Source organism: Chionomys nivalis, chromosome 1 (assembly GCF_950005125.1).
Source record: "Chionomys nivalis chromosome 1, mChiNiv1.1, whole genome shotgun sequence".
Classification (NCBI taxonomy): Eukaryota; Metazoa; Chordata; class Mammalia; order Rodentia; family Cricetidae; genus Chionomys; species Chionomys nivalis.
The window spans coordinates 52653908-52676027 of record NC_080086.1 but is presented as its reverse complement, the minus strand read 5'-3'; positions in this window follow the sequence as shown (position 1 = coordinate 52676027).

The window sequence follows — 22120 nt, the reverse complement described above, 5'->3', positions numbered from 1 at the left end:
GCCACCACCATTAGCTTTTAGAAATGCCTTCCTAAGCAACAGAATTATGATTATTATGGATTAGCATGGGCAACAGTGACTAAAAGCAATTCAGTTATAAAACATCTGGTAAAAATATTTCAGTTGTGTACATCCATTCTCCATTCTTTCAGTCACCCTAGTTCTGCAATTTTCTGTCTCTACCTATTCTGGGACCCAGGAGGCTGACCTTTATGGGCCGATATTATTATGTTGTATTTGGCCAATGGAAGTTAGCACAGGGGGTAAAGAAAGGAATGGAGTGACACGGACATCTGTGTGGTTTTCCTGGTTAAGACAGATGCCATCTTCAAGGTCAGCTATGAGAAAACTTCACCTTTCAGATTAGAAAGTGAGTTCATTCTCTGAGTCCTTAGCCTAACTGTGCCTAGCTATTCCTTGTTGATTTCCTTGAAGTCTGTTCATTCCTTTTAGAGAAAATATTTTTAATTTGTCATTTTAGAATTTCACATATACACAAACACATGCACACACAATGTATTATTCACCCCATTCTTACTCTACTCCTCTAACTCCTACTAGATCCTACAGAATCCTCCCTTTATCTTCATGTCCTTTATGTATGACTTTTCTTGTTAAGTCATTGGATCCAGTTAGTGCTGTTCATATGTGTGTGGGTGTTGGGGCCAACTACATAGTCATCCTACTAGGGGACATAACACTAAAGTAAACTGACATTTCCTCCTCTAGCAACAATCAGATGTCAGTAGCTCCTCAGCTAAGGGCAGTCCCTTCCAAGTCCTCATGTCATTCCTTTGATGACCTCAGCAGTTCTTCAAATACTTGTTTTTTCTTTAATCATGAAAGTAACTGCTTATTTTTCTTATTTATAAACCTTCGAAGTAGACCAACAGTAGCCTATCACTAGAACAGCAGACCAACTGTGACTCTGTTAAACACATTCAGAGACAATTTCAGATTTCTTTCGATGTGCAAGTCTTTTGTTGCTGTGATAAACTATCTAACCTGAAAGCTAAGAGGTGGAAGATTTGTTTTGGCTCCTCATGTGAGAGGTCTCAGCCCCCAGCTACTGGTCTCTGTGGCTTCTGGGTCTATGGAAGGCAGAATATAATGGCAGAGAATGTATCAGACAAAATGGCTTGTGCTACCACGAAAGGAAGGCAGAGATGGAGAAGTAAATGGGGGATTTGTGATAAGATCTGTTAACGGAGTTGTTAGGCTTGGTTTGTGACAGCTCTAACAAGGTAGGCTCAGCCACTTGTCCTCATCAGACTCATTTAGCAGACACATAATAGTGAGAGCAGAGAAAGAATATTTATTCAATGTGTCACGTTGCTAAGAGGAGCAAATAACGAGGTCCGATGGCTCCCTTATGCCTGTCCTCAGGGTCTTGTCATGAGGTTTCAGTTTTAAAGGAGGGCAAGATAGATGTGCACCTAAGAAGTCAGGGTAGGGTCCCACCCACCACTCAGCTAACATTATCTTGGCTTTAGTCTCTTCTGCAAACTGGTCCATCAAGTTGTCAGAACTGTGTGAAATCTCTTTCAGGGAGAAAGTTTCTCTTCCGGTGGGTACCACACTCAGCCTTTTTCTTCTTCCAGCATGAGACTCCTGAGGAAATAACAGTGTTTAGAGCCCCATTGCTGCAAAAGTCTGAGCTTAGGGAAGGGCACAGTACGTTCAGGGTACATGCAGACACCTTCCTTAAAGGTCTGCCTCCACTGACCTATTCCTACCAAGTAGGCTCTGTCTCTCATTTGGGGCCACCACCCATTAAGGCCTTCAAATTATGAATCCTTCAACTGATGCATCCATTGCTTAGTTCAGTGCCTTCATGGTCCCATCGGTCCTCTAGAGTCCACCTCTGAACAGCACATAAGGGAACAAGCCTTTAACTTGTGAGCCTTCAAGAGTCACTTCACAGCTGAATCACAACACTTAGAAATGCTGAAGTTGCTGGAGTGATTGTATTGATGTTATGTGTGTGCATTTAAAAACAGCTCTCCTGCGTAGAAGTGTCTTCAGAAAACATTTAGAAAGGGCAGTGACCTTTTGAAAGGACATCTTATTAAGGTGCTTTACATTTTTGCCATGTACATAATTTTTCTAATTAAACAATATGTATTATTTATTAATAAGGCCATTCACAGGGACAGGCAGCAAATTGGCCTTTACATTAAACTTTTAATGCTACGTCTGTAATGGACATTCTGAAATGCTATATAAAAACCAATCCTCTCCTTTGTATTTATATTGAGACAGCTTCAGGAGGCTCCAGAATGGCTGTGTATACACAAGGTCCTTTTCTTTGTAAAAGCCTTTTTGACCTAGATTAATAAAACACTTTCCTGGCAATGCTGCCATCTCTATTCTAAAGATCTCTTTTCTAAAGTGTCTCAGAATTTCATGTGTGTGTGTGTGTGCATTTCAAGTTCATTTTGCTTTCTAAGGAACCCTGAACTTTATCCCAGTGTCCTTGGTAAAATACACTAAGAACAAACTGGTCATATTTTTTTTTACTTAATTTTTTCCAGTTACTTTCACTGGTTATGTAGAGGTCTTCTAATTCATCCCCCCCATGTCTCTCCTTTCCTCTAGCTACCCCCACCCACTTCTCTCTTCTTTTTCAGCACCAAAACTCTTTAGCTCACATAAGACACTCTCCCTTCTCCCACCGCCATATGCTTTCCCCTAACGAAAGAACGTCAGAATCTATGAAGGCAAACTTCCCAAATGGAAGGAGAAACAGACAAACCCACGACTACAGTTGGAGATCCTAGCAGCCTGCTCTAAGGATTTGAGAGAACCAGCAAGATCAGGAGAACTGAATGAGCAATGTTGTCAACCAATTGATAATCAATATCAAATGTGTGGTCAAAGAGAAGAAAGTCCTTAAATCATCTTTCCTCCTTCGAGAAACAGAGAGAACAAGACTTAGAAGCTAACCTCAAAGAAGAAAGAAGGATAGAGGGGAATCAGTGAAGTTTCTAATATTAATGTCATCATTTAATAAAACTAAAAGGCTGATTCTTTGAAAATATCAGTATGATTGATGTCTCCTTAACAAGATAGGCGAAGAAAAACAGGCACTTCCTTCGCAGCAGGAATGAAGAGTATCACCATGGACAGCAAAGGATAAGGAGACCTTGCCTTCAATGCAGTAACTCAGGGATCTCCAGAAAATGCACACAGTCACATCTGACTGCTATGAAACCAAGAGAACCTGAACAGCCTTATATAATCAAGGAAATAAAATCCATAACACTTAGATCCACTCTTCTTGCTTGCTTGCTTTGTCTCTCCCTCATTCTCCTTCTTTCTCTCTTTCTGAGACAGGGTCTTATTCTGTGGCTTGAGGCTGGGAGTCACTATATAGATGAGGCTGATGTTGAACTCACAGAGATTTACCTGCCTCTGCCTCCCAAGTGCTGGGACTAAAAGAGTGCAGCATTCTGACCTGATCACATAAGACATTTAATATTTAATATAACTAATATAATTTATACTCAATCATTTCCAGAAAATGGAAAGATAGGAACTACACCTTTCCTATATTTTGTGACATCAGAATTTCTATTGCAGGAAAGAAAATATCTATACCAAAAGAAAAAAGACAGAGCATTTTTTATGAATAGAGAGAAAACACATCCTCAAAAATTATTAGCTAATACAGTCTAACAATTTGTTAAACCCAATTCTACTATGACCATCTGGGATTCATTTGTGATCACAAGCCTATTTCAATATTTAAGGATCTATGCAATCTACCATATTGATTATCTAAGCAAAATCCCTGTGAAAATATGTCAATGCAGATAAAGGATTTGACAAATTTCAGTACTCCTTTATTATGAATCCCCTTAGTCTGGTAGAAATGAAAGGGAATTCTTCAATTTGATAATCTACAAAAAGCCACAGACACCACACTTATTGTGTTCACTTTAAAAAGACGCTTTCTCTTTAGGACTGGGAGGGGAGCAAAGATGTTCCCATACTCCTTCCCATTCAACATCAAACCAATTCTCAGAAATAAGCCAGTCTATAAGAGCCATGAAATACATCATCTGCACAAATAAAATTCACTTTTAGATACTATCAGTGGAAACTAAAGAACCATGAATTCGATTTTATTTTATTATTCCTTTGAGACAGAGCCTTACTGTATAAGCTCTGGCTGTCCTGGATCTCACTGTGTACACCAAGCTGGCCTTAAACTCACAGAGATCCACCTGAATACTAGGAATAAAAGTGTGTGTCACCACACTTGGCTCAAAACTTTTAATTACCATCTATGAAAATTTGTTTATAGTGAAATACTTGGCTGGAAACCTGGCAAGCCACACTTAGCATCTATATGTTGAAAATGACAAAACATCAACAAAAGAAATCAAGGATAATCTATTTAGATATATACTGTGTTCATGGATTGGAATGGAAGAGTTGAGGCCCATATAGTTTTTTAGCCCATAATGAAGATGTTGATTTTTCCTAATTGATATTTTGTTTAAATCTAGTTGAAATGCCAGCAGATTTATTTCTTGTAGCTATTCAAGAGTTCATTCCAAACATTATTGTGGATCAATACAGGATATAAAAGAGCAAAAGCCAGTTCTTAATTTTCTTTCTACCAGAAACAATTTTGAAAAAGGTAGAAGAACCAAGGTAGAAGAATCGCTTTGTCCAACTTTAGGGTTTACATGAATAAGTTCAGCAATCAAGAGAGTATGCTAGAGCCACAGAGCTCACACAGGTGAAGGAATAGAAGAGTGTCTAGATATACACATGGATTCCAGCTAATTTCATAACGGTGCTATGGTGGTTTGAATGAGAATGTCTCCCATAGGTTCATATGTTTGAACACTTGGTCTCTATTGGTGGAACAGTGTGAGAAGAATTAGGAGGTGTGGCTTTGTTGGAGAACATGTGTCACTGAGGATGGACTTTGACATTTCAGAGTTCTCTCCTTCTCTCCCTTCTTCCTTCTCTCCCTCTCCAGTCCTGTGAATCAGGCATAAGCTCTCAGCTATTGCTCCAATTCCACGCCTGCCTACCTGCTGTCATGTTCCCTGGCATGATGGTCATGGACCCTTTGAAACTGCAAGCAAGCCCCCCAGTTAAATTTTCTTTCTTTTATAAGTTGCCTTGGTCATGTGTTTTGTCACAGCTGTAGAAAAGTAACTAAGAAGGATATAGAAACAACTGTTGGAAGAATATGGTATTTATCAAAGGGTACTGGAATAAAAAAATCAAATATGAAAATTTTGCTACAAGGAGAAATGTTAGACTCCACCCCAGTCGTACTGAATTGTAATATTCTTGAGCAGGTATTGAGCAATCTGTGTTTTAAATTCTATTAATTATTCGATGATTTATATACTCGTAAAATGTATTTTAATCATATTTATCCCAAAATGTGTGTTTATTTTTAAGATTTCTTTATTTTTTTTATGTGATGAATGTTTTGCCGGAATATATGTAAGTGTACCATGTGTGTGGCTGGTGCCTGTGGAGGTCAGAAGAGGTATTGGATCTCCTGAGTCTGGAGTTATGGATGGTTGTGAGCTACCATGTGGGTGCTGGAAATGAAGAGCCCTTAACTACCGAGCCACTTTGCCAGGGCGGCCCACCCCTCTGTCCTTCACGGGTTTCTGCTGCTAGCTAAGGTATGGGTACTGCATGCTGGGTTTAGCAACCATCAGTTGGTTAACATTGTGTCTTACTCTTTAAAGTGGTGCCCTGGACAATTTCAGAGTATTTAATGCTCAAGACACCAGGAGTTCACTTTGCAGTGTCATCTTTGGTCCTAGTTGGTCATAGAAGTTCTACCCTTCCCACTCCTAGCTTAATATAAACATTAGACATTGGAAACATTGTAGGTCCATCCCAGCTCTGTCTATCTCTCACATATAAGCAGATCTTAATTATAAGCCCGGATCAGAAGGGAGAAACTAGAGCACTGACCACTGTTTCCTGTGTGATTTGCTAACGGTTACTGCATTTAACAAGCCACATTCCTTCCAAATTAGGCGTTCAACCCTAACTTCCTTTCCAAACTGATTCATTACACTCTGGACACTCCTTTTTCTCATTTTTAAATTCCAGTTGTCTCGTGGTGCTTGCCAGTCTGAGCTGAGAACGTCACTGCCTGTTTTAATGTCTCAGTGGGTTTCTATAACAGAACTACAGAAGTTTCTGGAAGCAAAGTCTGTTGCCAGGTGAAGCTTTCCATTTGAAACTTGAATGTGACAACCTCCCCCATCACTTGGAGTCCTGTTATAATTAAGGGCTGGTGAACCCATTTTCAGTTTGAGTTAGTGAGTGTGTGATGTTTATTCAAACAGCTTGGTTTCAATAAAATGTCTAGATGTATGTTGCCAGCACTTTCCCCATTAACTTTTAAATCCCTGAGTTTCAAGGGAAATCCAGCTCGTGTGTTTCTCATCCATTTGCATTTAACTCATCAGAATATTATTTCGCTAGAACAAGTTCTCATCCAAGTTTGGGCAGATAGCTCTTGAGATCTTCGACTGGAAGAGATTTGGTATAAGTCTATGAAACAGGGAGCAAGATGAAGCTTCAGAAGTTGGACGCTACTTGGCTTTGTTCCCAAACCTTGCTTCCAATGACTTACGCTTGAATTTGCAACAGATCAACAGCATTCTTTCACTATTCCAGGAAAATATGAGCCTTCACTTGGTAACGTTGACTCAGTCATGCAGGCAGTATGGAGGGTGAGTGCAAGGCTTGAGCGTTAAACATGTCATGTAATTGTAGTAAAGAGGATGCTTTATCCCAACCAAGACAATGATCTGTGTTCTTATTTGACAGTGAAGCTTGGGAAACAGGGGAGGGACCCAATGACTTATTCCCATCCCCTGAAGGCCATTCTTAAGGAACATCTTAGGCCCCAGAACTGTATAAATCAATGTTTCAATTTCTTGAGTCAGATTAGAGTTGAGTGTTGTAATAAGAGTGGCGGGGCTGCGTCCCCGGCACCCAGCCGCCCACATGGCTAGCTTATGCCCCAAAATAATTACACGGAAACTGTATTTTTTTAAACACTGCTTGGCCCATTAGCTCCAGCCTCTTACTGGCTAGCTCTTACATATTGATCTAACCCATTTCTAATATTCTGTGTAGCACAACGAGCTGGTTTACCAGGAAAGATCTTAACCTGCGTCTGTCTGGAGTGGGAGAATCATGGCGACTCCCGACTCAGCTTCTTTCTCCCAGCATTCTGTCTGTTTACTCCGCCTACCTAATTTTCTGTCCTATTAAAGGGGCCAAGGCAGTTTCTTTATTACTTAACCAATGAAACAACAGATAGAAAGATGACCCACCTCCATCAGTTGAGAATGTGGCATTCTATGCTATTAAGTTAACAATAATGTGGATCTAAGAAACACTTGTTGTGAGCACACTGTGTTAGAGGTAACAGGCCCATCTTAAGTCTTTCAGTAAAACGACTTTAACATAGGCATATGTCAAACAGAGACAGGAAGTTCCAAACAGCAAAAGCAAGACAACCGAACTCAGGGGAAACTGACAGATGTAAGAGGAAGCTACTATGTGCAAGGCTAAAAGATTAAAGAGCTTGGAACTATGGGCTTTGGAAGCTGGAAGACGAGCTCCTACGGGGCTGGAAAGCAGGCTTCTGATGATCAGAGATGCTGTCCAGCTGTTCTCTCTGAGACCTCTACTCCCCTGAAGGCCCTGCTGCCTAAAGCTGGTTCTGTGCTTCTGCATAAAGTTGTCGCCAGAAGTGATTGACTCTTCCAGGGTAGAGAGACCTGTTACTAAGAGATAAGGTCCAAACTGGATTCCCTCTGAAATAGTTATTAGCTATTCCTTTCTTTGATGTAGCAAAATAACTGGACAAAAACAGCTGAAGGAAGGAACGGAGGGAGGGAGGGAGGGAGGGAGGGAGGGAGGGAGGGAGGAAGGAAGGAAGGAAGGAAGGAAGGAAGGAAGGAAGGAAGGAAGGAAGGAAGGAGCATGAGGAAGGAAGGAAGGGTTTGTTTGGTTCATAGTGTGAGGATGTGTTCATCGTGGTGCAGAGACATGGAAGCAGGAGTGTGTAGTGGTTGGACACATTGCACCTATAGTCAGAAAGCAGAGACTAATGAACACTGGTTTTCAGTTTGCTTTGGCAAAATTCAGCCAGGAATGGTGCCAGCCACATTTAGAGAAGGTCTTGAACAAAAGCCCTGTGTGTAAAGACCCAATCCAGAAGCTTCTTCACACACATGACCATAGCCTTATCTCCAAGACGATTCTAAGTTGAGTCAGTATTGACCATCGCAGAGTTGATGGTCATTAATTCTTTCCACGTTCAGAGGTCATATGCCTCCCTTCCTACTCTGCTTCTGTCTCTAATAACTTCATCATTCTCAACTATGAAATGGGCCCCGTTGTCATTGCTGTGTCTGTCTGAATGGTGAAAATAAACAAGCATGAAGACCTTTGGTAAGTGATAGAGCACGGGATACATTTAAGCTTTACATTCCTTCAACATGAAAATTTAAACGAAGAAGCAAATGAAAGACAAAAGTTGCTTTTACTCCTGCCATCTATTGAAGTAAATGATTTCTTCTTTCATGTAATCAGTTTTATTTCCTACCATTATTTCTATTTTAAACTCAGAGCACTAGAATTTTCCTCTTAGCACATGCAAGTCAACCATCTCTCTCTTCTAAAATAGATCGTGATTTTTAAACACTAAGCTATTTTTTTATGAAATAAGTTTACGGAGGAAGGAAGCAATTTTAAATAAAATAAGATTATTAAAAATAGGGCTAAGGATGTTTTACAGCTGTATGTAATGGTATTAAAAGGAAAAGCTTAGCCATGTTTATAAAATTGTAAACAGAAATAAAAATCCATGTTGTTTTTTACTTTTTCCTAATTATATTATGTTCATGCAGGTTCAAGTGATAATGTTTATAAAGTATGATATAATTATGGGACCTGATACAGATGCATGTTTATACTTCAGATTTGAAACTATTTCTGTATTGAAACTGAGTGTTTGCTTTGGAACATTTAGTAATGTTTTAATTAAATTAATAGAGGTGTCATCCAACAATTAAAAGGGAGGATTTAAAGACCTCAAGTATATGGTTCTGGGTACTGACCGTCCCCAAAAGTCTGGACAGGTTGTACTCTCTCAGTAACAAAATGCCATGTTGCTTCCTTTTCATTTTGGTATTTTTATTTAGTAAAGCAATGCACAAATTCAATGAAAATCTATTACCTATAGAATTCATTTCTAACTCTCACCTAATCAGAATCGACAAGGGGTACCTTCTTCTGAATTTTCTTACCAGGTAGTTTTCATGATTTTAACCCCCCTCTTTTTGCTTCATCAAAACCTGCAGAACTGGTGTGGAGTCCTTTGTAGCCCCCAAGGTGTTTTATTCTCTAGCCCCCTTCCTCACCATCACTAAAAGTGGGTGGCAATAGACTGTTTCCCCCTTGGGATATTGTTAGAATAGGCTGCCTTTATGTGTATTATTTTCTTAGTCAATGAGCTTTGGAAGACAAAAAGCTATCAGTCTGCTACCCAGTGGCTAGCTTTCCCACAAAAATACCCTTAGGGGACCACGGTGACTGGTAGAGGAGAAGGTATCGCTTTGTGTTTCGGCTTCTTCCCATGAAAATGAGTTGGAAAGGTAAAACTGTTGTTACACGGGGCATTCCAAGGGGAGCACCACAATCAATTGGAAAAGGGAAATGTGAATTCGCAATAGCTATTTGGTCTTCCCACTCCAGTGGCAGAAAATGTTAAAATTGTGTCTGGTCGGACGCATTCAGAGTCACAATTGAATTTCACCAGAAGTGTCTCACACAGTGCGTAAATGAATGCGGAGCCGGCCTTCCATCGGCCCTTTAATGAATCTCAAGGACTCACACAGCCAACACATTGTCCCTAGAAGGTGTATTTTTTTCTAGGGACAATAGAATGTATATATGTGTGACACACACATATGTATCTATTTTCTCCCAAGGAAATTGTCCCAAAGTGAGGAACATTATTCTTTCGATGTAAGTGCCCTTGGGATGTCAATGGGGTATTTTCCAATCGTCACCCTCAAGTTACTTTAAAAAAAAAATGACTTTACAAAGTCAAGAACTATTCTTAATATGGCTGCACTGACAGTGTATAAGGTTTGCAAACGCTGTCACTGTCAATCAAATGTCAAGTCTATAGCAACTTTGAAATGTCAGTCAGAGTTTACCTATTAATGCACAGGATTTTCCACTCGAGGGGGCTCTGCAAGTTTTAGTGTTTTCTGCTGCCCCCATTCACTACCGTGGTACATGTTTTGTGGTTTGGCTTCTCATTGCACCTGTCAAAAGTGAGGCAGGGTCATAAATTAAAAGAGATATATGTGTATAATCTGAGAAACATAAAGAGAAGATCTCAAGGGTGTGTTTCATGCATTGAATACAATCTTTGGATTAGGGAATACCACATTTAAATGTATTTCATGTTCATGTAGTTCTGTAATATTTAGACATTTCTATATTACAGAAATATGTCTAATATAAAAGATATAAAAATGATTTGAACATTTCAAACATGCATGACAGTAGCATTAAATACTTTCAACTTATGTGACCATCACTATCATCTGTCTTTGAAGTTTCCTCTTGTCAAGTTGGCCTCAGGATGCCCTGATTGGATGTGGGTTGAATGTATTCACTGATGGCATGTATATTATGGGACTGGCAGGCCTAATGATAGGTGGAGCCTAGTTGGAGGTTATTATGTTTTTGAGGGCACAGTCTGTGGCAAGGAAGACGCAGAAGAAGTATGTGAGAAAGTTACTATAAGCCACACAACTCTGGCCAATGCTCCATCCCCAGCCCCTTTGGATATCTGTGTGACTTCTCTCTCTTGCATGCCCCTCTGTGATTACCATGCCATTCACCGTGTGGCTCTTTCCAAAACCTTGACCTGTTGTTGAACTGTCAGCTTTAAAAACTCTGAGGGGAGAGAGAGAGAGTCTATGTGTCTATGCATATGCGTGTGTGTATGTCAGAGGATAACCTTGAGCATCAGTTCTTGTTCCCATTGTGCTCAAGGCAGGGCCTGTCTTGTTCACTGCTGTCTGTGCCAGGGTAGGTCTCCTTTGAGCTTTTGGAGATTCTCTCATCTCCCAGGAGGGCTCCCCTTGGATTACGTGTATATGATTCTCCCCTCTTATGAATGTGTGTATGGGAACTGAACTCAGAGGGTCAGACTTGCACAACAAGTACTTTATTCTCAGAGACATCTTTCCACCTACTATGCTTTATTAGTAATCAGACTCGGGTATTTAACATAGTATAGAAAAAGAAAGGTGCAGTTATTCATTTTGAATTGAACTCTTCTAGGTGCCTTATATAAACAAAACCATGAAATATTTGCTATTTTGTATGATTTCTTTCACTTAGCATAATAATGTCTTAGGATTGTATTTTTTAAATTTTTTTATTTGATATCCTATCTTAGTACTAAAGGCCAAATCATCTGTAATACCAAACCCTTTTGGAAACTGCCTTCCATTTTAGAGTAGCTGTAAGGGCAGAGATCTAGAACAGAAACACATATTGATTCCTGTAAATAAATCACTGCTGTACACGGTCATGTAGTTGCAAGCACTTCTTTAATAACAGTAGTGCATGTGGTGGGTACGATGCTTTATGCTGCGAGCATTCATGTAATTAATTCTCACAGTATTCATGTAAAGGGAGCCTGTTGTTTTCCTTTTTAGTAAAGGGTAAACCAAGGAGGCAGGGGAAGATCAGTTAGAGACATAGCTAAGTTTGGTTCCAAGACACAGTGCATTTCGTTTCTGCATTCTGTTGTCTTTCTCATCACTGAGGGGCTGAATCTAAACTGGGCAGAGCTAGATGTTCAACATTTCTCAAAGCATTGCCAGTGTGCACTCAAGATAAGAACTCTAGGCTGGAATACAGGGAATCCAAAGTGAATGACTTTGCACATCAATCTTCATAAATAGCTCTGGCTTTTGACTGGCTATAGAGGACACAGGAAAAGGTCAAAGGAATTCTAAAAACAGAGCTTGTTGTGAGGAGGTTAGTTTGCTAAACTTCTTGATTGCTGGTTATTTTGTGGAAACTTCTTGAGAGTTCTTTTGGTCCTGTTGACTTTAACTTTCCCCTCGAGTCCATGGAGAAGGAGCACCCCAAGCAGGAATATGAAAATCTAAGAGTCAACAAAGAAAATGTTAAAGCTGGCATGAACCACAAGAGTGTTTTTAGGGTAGTTGGGCTAAGTATGGATGGCATGGCCTAATAAAACAAACTAATAAAACTCCACATTAATTTTAAAAAGTTCATGTATTTGCATCTTTCATGGTTAAATCAATTCTGATCAATAACTTATTTATATTAGCTTTTTTTCCCTGCCAAAACACTACAGTACATATAATAGCTTACAACCTCAGATGTATCGCAGATCCAGACCTCATGTTCTGCATTAATAAAATATGGCATTTCAGGGGTCTGTAAGGGACTTTCAGGATTAGCATCATGACCCTGGGGTTGGGTTTATTCCTACTGAGAATAAAAAGCCCTATCCTGATGTAGAAGTGCAGGGCAGCCTAAGGGCTGGAGAAGGGAGCTTTGTCAGAAGTTAATGTTAGCACATTAGAATTGGGCCATAATGGGAGATGGAATCCTCATCCTTCTTCTTGTAGAGACAGGCACCAGCAATCCGTCTTTTGCCTCTGTCACCCTAATTTAGGTCATTCCTATTGTGAGCCTTCTCAAATAGTACCTGTCTGGGTCTACAATTTATGTTGAAGAAGCATTAATGCAAGCTCTTAATAAGATGAAGAACTTCACAGTGTAGTGTTATCGGGGGATGATATATCTTAAGGCCTCAGACATGTTTAATTAGGTTTGCAAGAGTCAAATTGACTTTGGCAGTAATGAAGCTTTCTTTCTCTCCCTTCCTCTCATATTCTGCTATAATAACTTAGAAGGTGGTCAAGAAATATCTTTTCAGTTTTTGTATCTTTGTAAATTATCTTCTCTTTTTCTCTACTCTGGAGAAAAAACTAATCTGTCTTAAAAATCCAGTTCTTGCTGAGGATAAGCAGAAAAGAAGAGCTGATCAAGAAAGACACAGTGTGTCCAATAACAAACCTGAGGTGTTGAACTCTCAAATATTGAGTGTGCATCTTTTGGAAACATGTAGTAAGTATTTAATAAGTGTTTACATTTACATTTACCTAGGGTTTTATAATTTTTACCACTTTTACTTTATTTTTACAGGAAACTTTGATTTTGGCTTTAGCATATGAACAGTTTGGTCAACATTTTAACTATCAGGAGCTAGCACTCAAAACAAAACTTCTGTCCCCAGTTACTTTCTCCTAAGCAAAAGATCTAAGTTCCAGTGAGAGAAGCCCTTCCCTATGTGATGGCTGATGACTGAAGCAAAAGGCAAAATCAGCTAACCTGGGCTGCCTTTGAAAGTCATGAGCTCAAACAGGCTTTGTCTGTGCTAGTACTACCCACTCAGTCTGATAGGACTACCCCTTCAGAACCCTGGAAGAAATGAAAGCTCACACTGGTGATTCTGGACCTAAACCCAAATTATTGAAGTATTTTATTACTTGCAGAGTCATTCATTTACTTCTTTAGTCTGAAATTTTTATTTTGTTTATGTATATGTATATGGGTATGTGCACATGAATGCAGGTGCCCACAGTATCCACAAGAGGGTGTCAAATTCTTTAGAACTGGAGTTACAGGCAGTTAGTTGCCTGATGTGGGTGCTGGGAACTGAACTTGGGTTCTCTGCAAGAGTAGTATGTAGTCTTAACCACAGAGCCATCTCTCCAGCCCTGACTTTTCCATTCTCTTCATACATCTTTGAAATCAGGCATTTTGAGCCTAATGCATCTTTGAGAGACTCTCATTTCAGGTTAGTCATGAACACAGTGATAAAACCAGGAAAAAGGACAGTAGTATTAATTCATCTAGGACAACCATGGGCTTTTCATTGAAATTTTCAATAACTGGATTTAATAGAGACAATACTGAAGAATGAAGGAGAAGAAGGAAAATTCCCATCCAAAGTGACAGAAAGGGGAATGATGTAGGCTGTTATCTATTGTAAGGAATAAAGAAAAGAGAAGGGGGCAATTTAGAAGTCATATGAAGAATAAAAACCTTAGCAAGAACGGTTATTTCCTTTTATAAAGACAGGTCTCTGGGTTGAAATTTGGATGTCTAAACTTCGGAAAATGTCTGATGTTTTCATTTGGAAGAATTATGGGAGCTAAAAGAAGAATTTTTTTTTAGTGTAGTTTTCTATTTTAAGGAGTAGAGAATTGCTAAGTTGTCACTTGTGGGAAGACGGCAGTTGTCCATTGCCTCATTCACAAAAGCTCTAGTGAGCGTTTCATGATAAATTGGGAGTTCAACAACAAATGTATAGGTTCCTTCATCACTTACACATTTGACACACTTACACTAACTTTCCTGATCTCTCCTGTCAGTGCTTTGGGACCCAGGCACAACTTCTAGCTGTTATCAGCAACCTGAAGCAATCCTCTTGATTTTTAGGGACCTTGACTCAGGCCAATTCATGATTTACAGCACAGAAGAATTTTAAGGCTAGCTAATTTACGGAGCTGAGTTGGGGGAAAGTAAAGATATTTTAATATAGGTTTAAGCATGAGGACTGATATAAAAAGAGGCCCTGAGAAGGAAGTGTGTAGGTGTGGGTTTCTCATGGGCGAGTCACAATTCATATTTAGGGTATTGGGGTTTGGAGTTAGTATCTTTGAAGTGTTGCTAAATTAGATCCTCACTGGTTATTGAGGAACATCTGACAGGACTGTGACTGGTGAGGAAAAAGAAGCCCACAGAGATACAGGAATGTTGAAGGAGACTGATTGTTGGTTCCTGACTGCTCAGCAGTTCAGACCTAAAATAATCACACAGAAACTATATTATTTAAGTCACTGCTTGGCCCATTAGCTCTAGCTTCTTATTGGCTAACATTTAGATCTTAATTTAACTCATTTCTAGTAATCTGTGTATCACCACGTGGCTGTGGCTTACTGGGTAACGTTCCCAGCATCTGTCTCTGGTGGGGCTACATGGCTTCTCCTCTCTGCCTCCTTTCTCCCAGCATTCAGTTTAGTTTTCCTCACCTACCTAAGTTCTACCCTATCAACAGGCCAGGGTAGTTTCACAAGTGGTATTCACAGCATAGAAAAAAGGAATCCCACATCATAGGAAGATGGGACAACTATAGGGAAACAAGATTAGAAGCTAGGGAGATATCTAAAAGAAAGAACAAGGACCTTCCCCAAGTCATAAAACTCCAGGCCTTAAACCCAAGGCCCTGTAGAAAATCTTGGAAGAGATTTGGCAGTATGCAAAGTTGTCATCACCCCTGACCCCATACTTTTGGCCTGACATGGGGAGTCAACCTTTGTGTGCTCTCTTTTTTTTTTATTGAATTATTTTGTGTGTGTGTGTGTGTGAAAAAGAGAGAAAAAAGAGAGAGGGAAAGGAGGGATGTAGGGAGGGAGAGAGAGAGGGAGAGGGAGAAAGAGAGAGAATAAGGGTATGGAATGGCATGGGTGTGTGATGTTAGAGAACACCTTAGGGGAGTAGGTTCTCCTTTTCTCCCACATAGGTCCAGAGATTGAATTCCTGTCATCACACTTGGTGACATGGACTTTTACTCACTGAGCCCTCTCGCTGACCCATGTCCTCTTCTCTTTAACTCTAATGATGATCTTACACTGTAAATTAGGTCCATATCATAGATGGAGATAAGAATCTCAGAGAGGTAAAAATAACTTGCTCCCATCACAGAGTGGTTAAGTAGAGATGCCACACAACAGCCTTACTGACTTCAGAGCCATGTATGTCACTCGTACGTCCTCAGAGTGCTTGTGTTCAGGGTACGGTAAAATCAGATTTTGTATTTTTAAAACTTTAAAACATTTAACCTATTTTAAAAACTGATATGTACATCCAATCTTGAATAAAATGATTGCCATGAAAACTCTAAATTCATGAAGAGAATTAAAATTTGAACCCTTAAGTGGTTTCGTATATATATATATATAGACACAATGACTAGATTTTTTTCATTCATGAAGGAAATCAACAACAACAACAAAGGCAGTCACATCCTGTTTGAACCAACAATTGACCAAAAATGTCCTGCTAGAAAATTTAAAAAGACTACATTGAATTCACAGATAACATTTGCGATATCACCAACTTACTAGTTCTGCAATGTTACAGTCCACGAGCATGACACATCTTTGTACTTATTTGAATCATTTTTGTTCTCAGGAATATTTATACATTTAAGTGAACATATCTAGGGTGGGTTAAATTTATTCCTAAAGATTTTATGTTTCTGCTGTTATTATGATAGGCAGTTTTCATTTCATTTTGGGATCTTGTGTTAAGAATACAGTTGGTTTTGTAATGGGTCTTCAGTCCTGTGACCTTCCAGCCTCTGTTTATTCTGGCTTGTTGTCCTTAGGAATTACCCCATGTTGTCTCACCCCATCTGAAGATAACGGCAGTTCTGATACTCTGCAGGTCATTTTTTTAATTTTTTTTTAACTCTGTTTCCTTACTTGGTTATTTGGGCTAAGCCTCCCCATCCCCATCTTGGAGGACATTCTTAGTTCTTACATCATCAAAGGGACATTCTCTGTAGGTTATTCATGGATGTCATTGCTGCGTTCAGCAGTTCCGCAGCATCAGCTCTCCCTTTACCTTGGGATTTGTTTCCTTCTCCTCCTTCATATTCTTAACATAAAAGATCAGGTAATTTCTTTAGACTTTTCACCTTGTCGTTTGAAGTAATTTCCCTCCAAGGATGGTTTTATCTGAAAATCACACGTGCTAGTATGTTGCATCATCATTTTACTCTGCACTTCTGCACACAATTTATCTTCAAGTATGAGTTATTTATAAATATATTGTTTAGTTTCTATGTATTTCTAACCTGCACGATTTTATTCTGTGTTTCAGTTTAGTTAGGTTTTTAACAGAATGCATAGTTTGTATAAACTTATTTCATTCAAGTTTTTAAGCTGTGTGACATGGTCTAGTGCTCTGACAAATATGAAGAATGTCCCATGCATATTTGGAACAAACATACTGTGCTGTATTTGGGTGATATTTTAGATATGGCTCACTGATAGCACTGGTTGGTAGTGTGATTCAAATTTGGGGAACGAGATTCGCTACTTTGTCATTACGAAATGCCTTCTTTGCCTCTCTAAATAATATTAGTATTGAAAAATATTTTAAAATTTATTTTGTCTAATATTTATATAGCTTGTTTAATTCTTTATTAAATTATATTTCACATGGTTTTAGCTACTTCCATCTTTGTGACTTAGTCATATCTTTGAATCTAAAATATTTCCACAGTTAGCACTTAATTATATCTGGTTTTATAATCCAGCCTATCTTTCAGATTTACTTATTTTCTTGTAGGTATATGGATGCTTTGTCTGCATGTATGCATGTCTGTGAACAGTATATGTATGTGTGCCTAGCACTCGAGGAAGTCAGATCCCCCGGAATAGGAGTTTTAGAACTGTGCAAGCCATGATGTAACTTCTGAGACTCAAGTCTGAGTGCTGTGGAAGAGCAGCCAGTGCTCTTAACTGCTGCATCATCTCAGCACCACGACCGTTTTAAATCTAGATGTCTCCTTCTTGGTTAATGTGGCTTTTGACATGGTGGGATGTACTTCTTCTATTTGGCTGTTTGCTCCTTACATATCTCACGCTGTCTTTGCTCTTGTCTCTTCATTGCTGTCTTTTGTGTTTGGAGTGTTTTTCCTATAAAATTCAGGTTACTTTTTCTTTTAGTCTTTATATATTTTCTCCTTATCTCAGTGATTACTCTGGGGATTACAAGACAGATCTCAATTTTAAATCGTCTCACTTAGATGATCCACAAGCTCAAGACTGCCTGCATACAGATTTGCTCCGGCATCTGCCTTCTTTCTTCTTTTGCACTGGAATGTCTTATGAACTCTACTAAGCATTGCAAGGTTTTGAATATCAGATTGCATTTTGAATTTAATCTCATAGAATCTGAGAATGCAATTTAGAGACCCCAAGCAAAGGAGGAAAGAATGATAATGAAAAGTTGATGTACGGAGGGTTGACCCCGTGGTGGCACAAGAGAGCAATTAGGATGGCACCAGGGCTGAGGACAGTAGGTGCAAAAGGAAGGAAAGCAGTGATGGCAAACCAATAACTTCAGTTTCACAGACATTCCCCAGCTGAAGTTGGAGTTGTGTTGGGGAAAAGTCAAGATTTTTCGGACTTACAGTTTCTAAGGTACAAAGCACGAGGTGTATGTGGAAATAGATTTTATGGCTCATAGCAAACCTGTGAAGGTTCCAAAAGCATTAGCTTTGTACTCTGTCAACACCTGGACTCTATCTTTAGCGAAGATTTCTGGGGATGGGGGAGTACTGCCAAAGTGATTTTCTTGAAGAAATTGATTTCTGGAAGCACTGTTGTGTCCACTCTGCAGTGTCTGTGCTAACTGATTCTAAAAGTTCACAAAAGCTTTTTTTGAAGTATTACTAATGCACACACTGTCACGTGAGGGGCAATAAGCAGGAACATCTGAGATTCCGACAGAGACCGTGGGAAGCTCGCACGATTCTGCCTCTGCCCACCTCTCATTTTCAGTACGCTGCCTCATTCTTCTCGGCTTCTTTGTCTGCAGCTCAATAATAAAGGCAGTGCCGCTTATCTCCCGGTGAGCTGATGTGCAGAGATCTCCTTGCTCACTGCTGGGGGGAATACAGTCATTCTGAACTAGATAACAGTTCAATTTTCAAGAAGTGAACCATTGTCTCCACTTCTGAGACCTTAAGGGACTTAGTGAGGTAAATTATTTGACCATCTCATGGCTGTTTCTGACCGGATCATTTGAAGGTGAGCTGGTTCTGAAAAGTCTTCCTCGGCTTCTCTGGAAAGTGGAGCTTGACCCACTAAGCAGGTGGTTCTCAACTTGTGAGTCATGAGTTTTTTAGTATTCAAATGACCCTTTCAAGGGGGTTGCCCAAGACCACAGGGCCCAGATATTTATATTACAATTCATAACAGCAGCAAGATTACAGTTAGGAAGCAGCAATAGAAATATTGTATGGTTGGGGTCAACACAACGTAAGGAACTGTGTTAAATGGTCACAGCATCCAGAAGGTTGAAAACCACTGCACCAGCCTGGCATTTACCCCTTTGCTCCCAGGAATTATCTAGACACAGTCTGGGTTTGTAAATTAAGCAATGGTGCATAGCACTATATGCCCAGGTACAGAAGCCAAGTTCCCTCGATATGGCCCTCTGAATCAAACATGCTTCTGAGTGTCTCTGTGGGTCTATTTCCAGATATATAAAACTATCTAGTAGTAGATTTTTACCACAAAGGGTTAAGTGACATCTTAGAAGAGTGTATGGAGCAAAGCGAGGTCAAAGTACATCATGTTATTGTTATTGTTATCTTGCTGTTTTGAGCTTCCTTTCAAAAGTCCCTTTTCAGCAGCACCTGCAGCAATATAAAAAAGAAGTTTCTGTTACATGTTAGCCACACAGTTTATGGCATTTTGTTATAGCAGCTGGAAGGGAATGTAGGAATGTAAGAAGACGTGTAGGAAGCTGTCTTCCAGAAACTTTATGGGAAAAAGTCAGGATCAGGGTCTGAAATTCCTCTGCCATGAAGGAAGTGATGATGTCTCCATGTCTATACTTGGAAAATACTTTCTCATTTCAATTGCCATTTTCCCCGGAGCTAATGTGATAGACATGCTATATGTAGCATGTCATGTTCTCAAGGTGTCTAACCTGCTTTAAACACCAATACCTCCTCTATGCTGTCAGATTTGGATACTTGCTGTATCAGGTGGATTTCTCTAAAGTCAGGGAACTTATCGAATGTTATCTTGTAACATTATTAAATTGTCTCATATGGTAGGGTCCGGGTAGTCTCCCAATTGTCTTCTGCTTGCTCAAGAGGCTGAGAACCTGGTCCAGACAGCTAGCTAACCTCAGTCCAGGCAGCCACCTAAATTCAGCAGTCCAACTTGATGCTGAAGGCCTTGAAATTAGTAGGATTACTGGATGGTTTCTTCAGTCTTGTTGAAAGGCTGAGGCAGCTGGAATCTGATGACAGTGGAGGGTGGTGGCAGTGGCAGATGCACCCAGATAAACTCACTCACCAGTAACAACTGAAACATGACAGATGAAGCATTGCCTTTTCCTGGACCACTTTATAGCTGGGCCACCTACTGGAAGTTTCTGTCATCTCTGAGAGGGGGTCATTTCCCCTTCGGTTAATCCATTATGGCAATGTCAGACCCACTCAGAGGCAAATCTCCCAGTTAGATCCAGTTCCCATTAAGTTGACAATCAAGATTATAGCTATTACACCCAACTAGAATAAACATTCAGTAGATCTGAATCACTGAAGTCCAGAGTTTGTATGTGAACCAGCTCAGTGAGTGTTTCACCTTTACGCTTTAGGAGAAAGACTATTGGAAGTTGGCATAGCAGAAGATCTTGTACAGAATTCTAGGGATGATCCTTTCAGGTTAGTTTTTAATCTGTCTTTATCATCTTCGTCAGTGCTGTTCAATATAGCACCAGCCCGTAGTGAGTTATAAGTTCAATATAAACCTTTCTATTGGATACATTAAAAATGAGGTAAAATTAGTTTCAACAGTATACTTTAATTCATATATCTAAAATATCATGTCTAATCAGCATAAATGTTTTTCAATAATTAGTTTTTGAAATTAGGTGCAAATTTTATTCTTATGGAATCTCTAAATTGGTGCTTGCTATATTTTATGTGTTCAGTAGTCACCTATAGCTAGTGGCTACCCATTAGGAATTGCAGTTTTATATATTCCTAAACTATATTTAGCTAACTAATAATAAGTAACCAGGTTAATAGCGAAACAAATGTTATTTGCTGTGTAATAATGTACCCATCGTACAGCATATACAGTCAGTGATTTTTATGTTTAAATATTGAACAGGATTATAAGGGTTCATAGTAGGCATCTTTCTGATGAAATGTAAGTTAATAAAAACATAGTAAAAACATGACCATTAAATAAAAACATAGTAAAAACATGGCCATGCTGAGATACAGTGCTTCCCCCAAAGCAGCAGATTTGGGGTTTTCACAGCTAGGGGTTTAGTGAACCCCAGTGTGTAGTATTCTGCGGCGATGTCTTTGAGAGGATGCCAGAGAGACAGAGACCATATGTCCAGAGTGAGTGCTCCTTTCGGTTTCCACGTAGGAGTTTCTGATTTTCATCCATGGGGATATCTGCATCTCATGACTTTGGCCAACTGAATGCATCAGCTTTCTTGTCAACATAACGAGTGTTAGGGGAACAAATGAAATTCATAGACTCTGATGATAACCAACTCTGATAGTATTATGGCACTACAGCTGCTAAAAGTTTCATGACTGCGGGCTGTGCCCACGATGCCTACAGAGATACACTGCGCTCTGAAAGAAGCCTATAGTCACCCCCGTTAATGCTGATGTCATTCTCATCACCGAATTGGAACAACTTATAATGATAGCTGCTAAAGTATTGATTTTGAACTCCATCTAGATATGAAGCAGACGATAGTTTTAAATCTTGAATAGCTACTATCACGGCAACAATGCCTCCTTCACAGGAGCAATTTTAAGGGAAAAAAAAGATAAAGTGTTTCTGCGATTCAAGATGCTCTCTGGGAAGGATATAAGCACTTTGGATTGAGGCCTCTTTCAGGATCTCGAGTAGAGCATGAGTTAGGATACTTAAACAGTTTAAAGACACATGTGGGAGGAATGGGAAGCAAGGGTGACTTGGGAAAACTGTATGGCAATCTCAAATAATACAAATATTATGTTGGGGAAAAATAAAGAAAAAGGTTCATTTATGATGCGGATGAGTGACCTTACACCAATTAGGGATTTTCTCCTAATGGCTATGGGGCTAAATGAGGGCATGTTTGGCGCTAGGAGAACGAAGGGAAGCTGAGGCAACAAGTAGAACTCGCCTTTCATTCACTTCATTTGGCA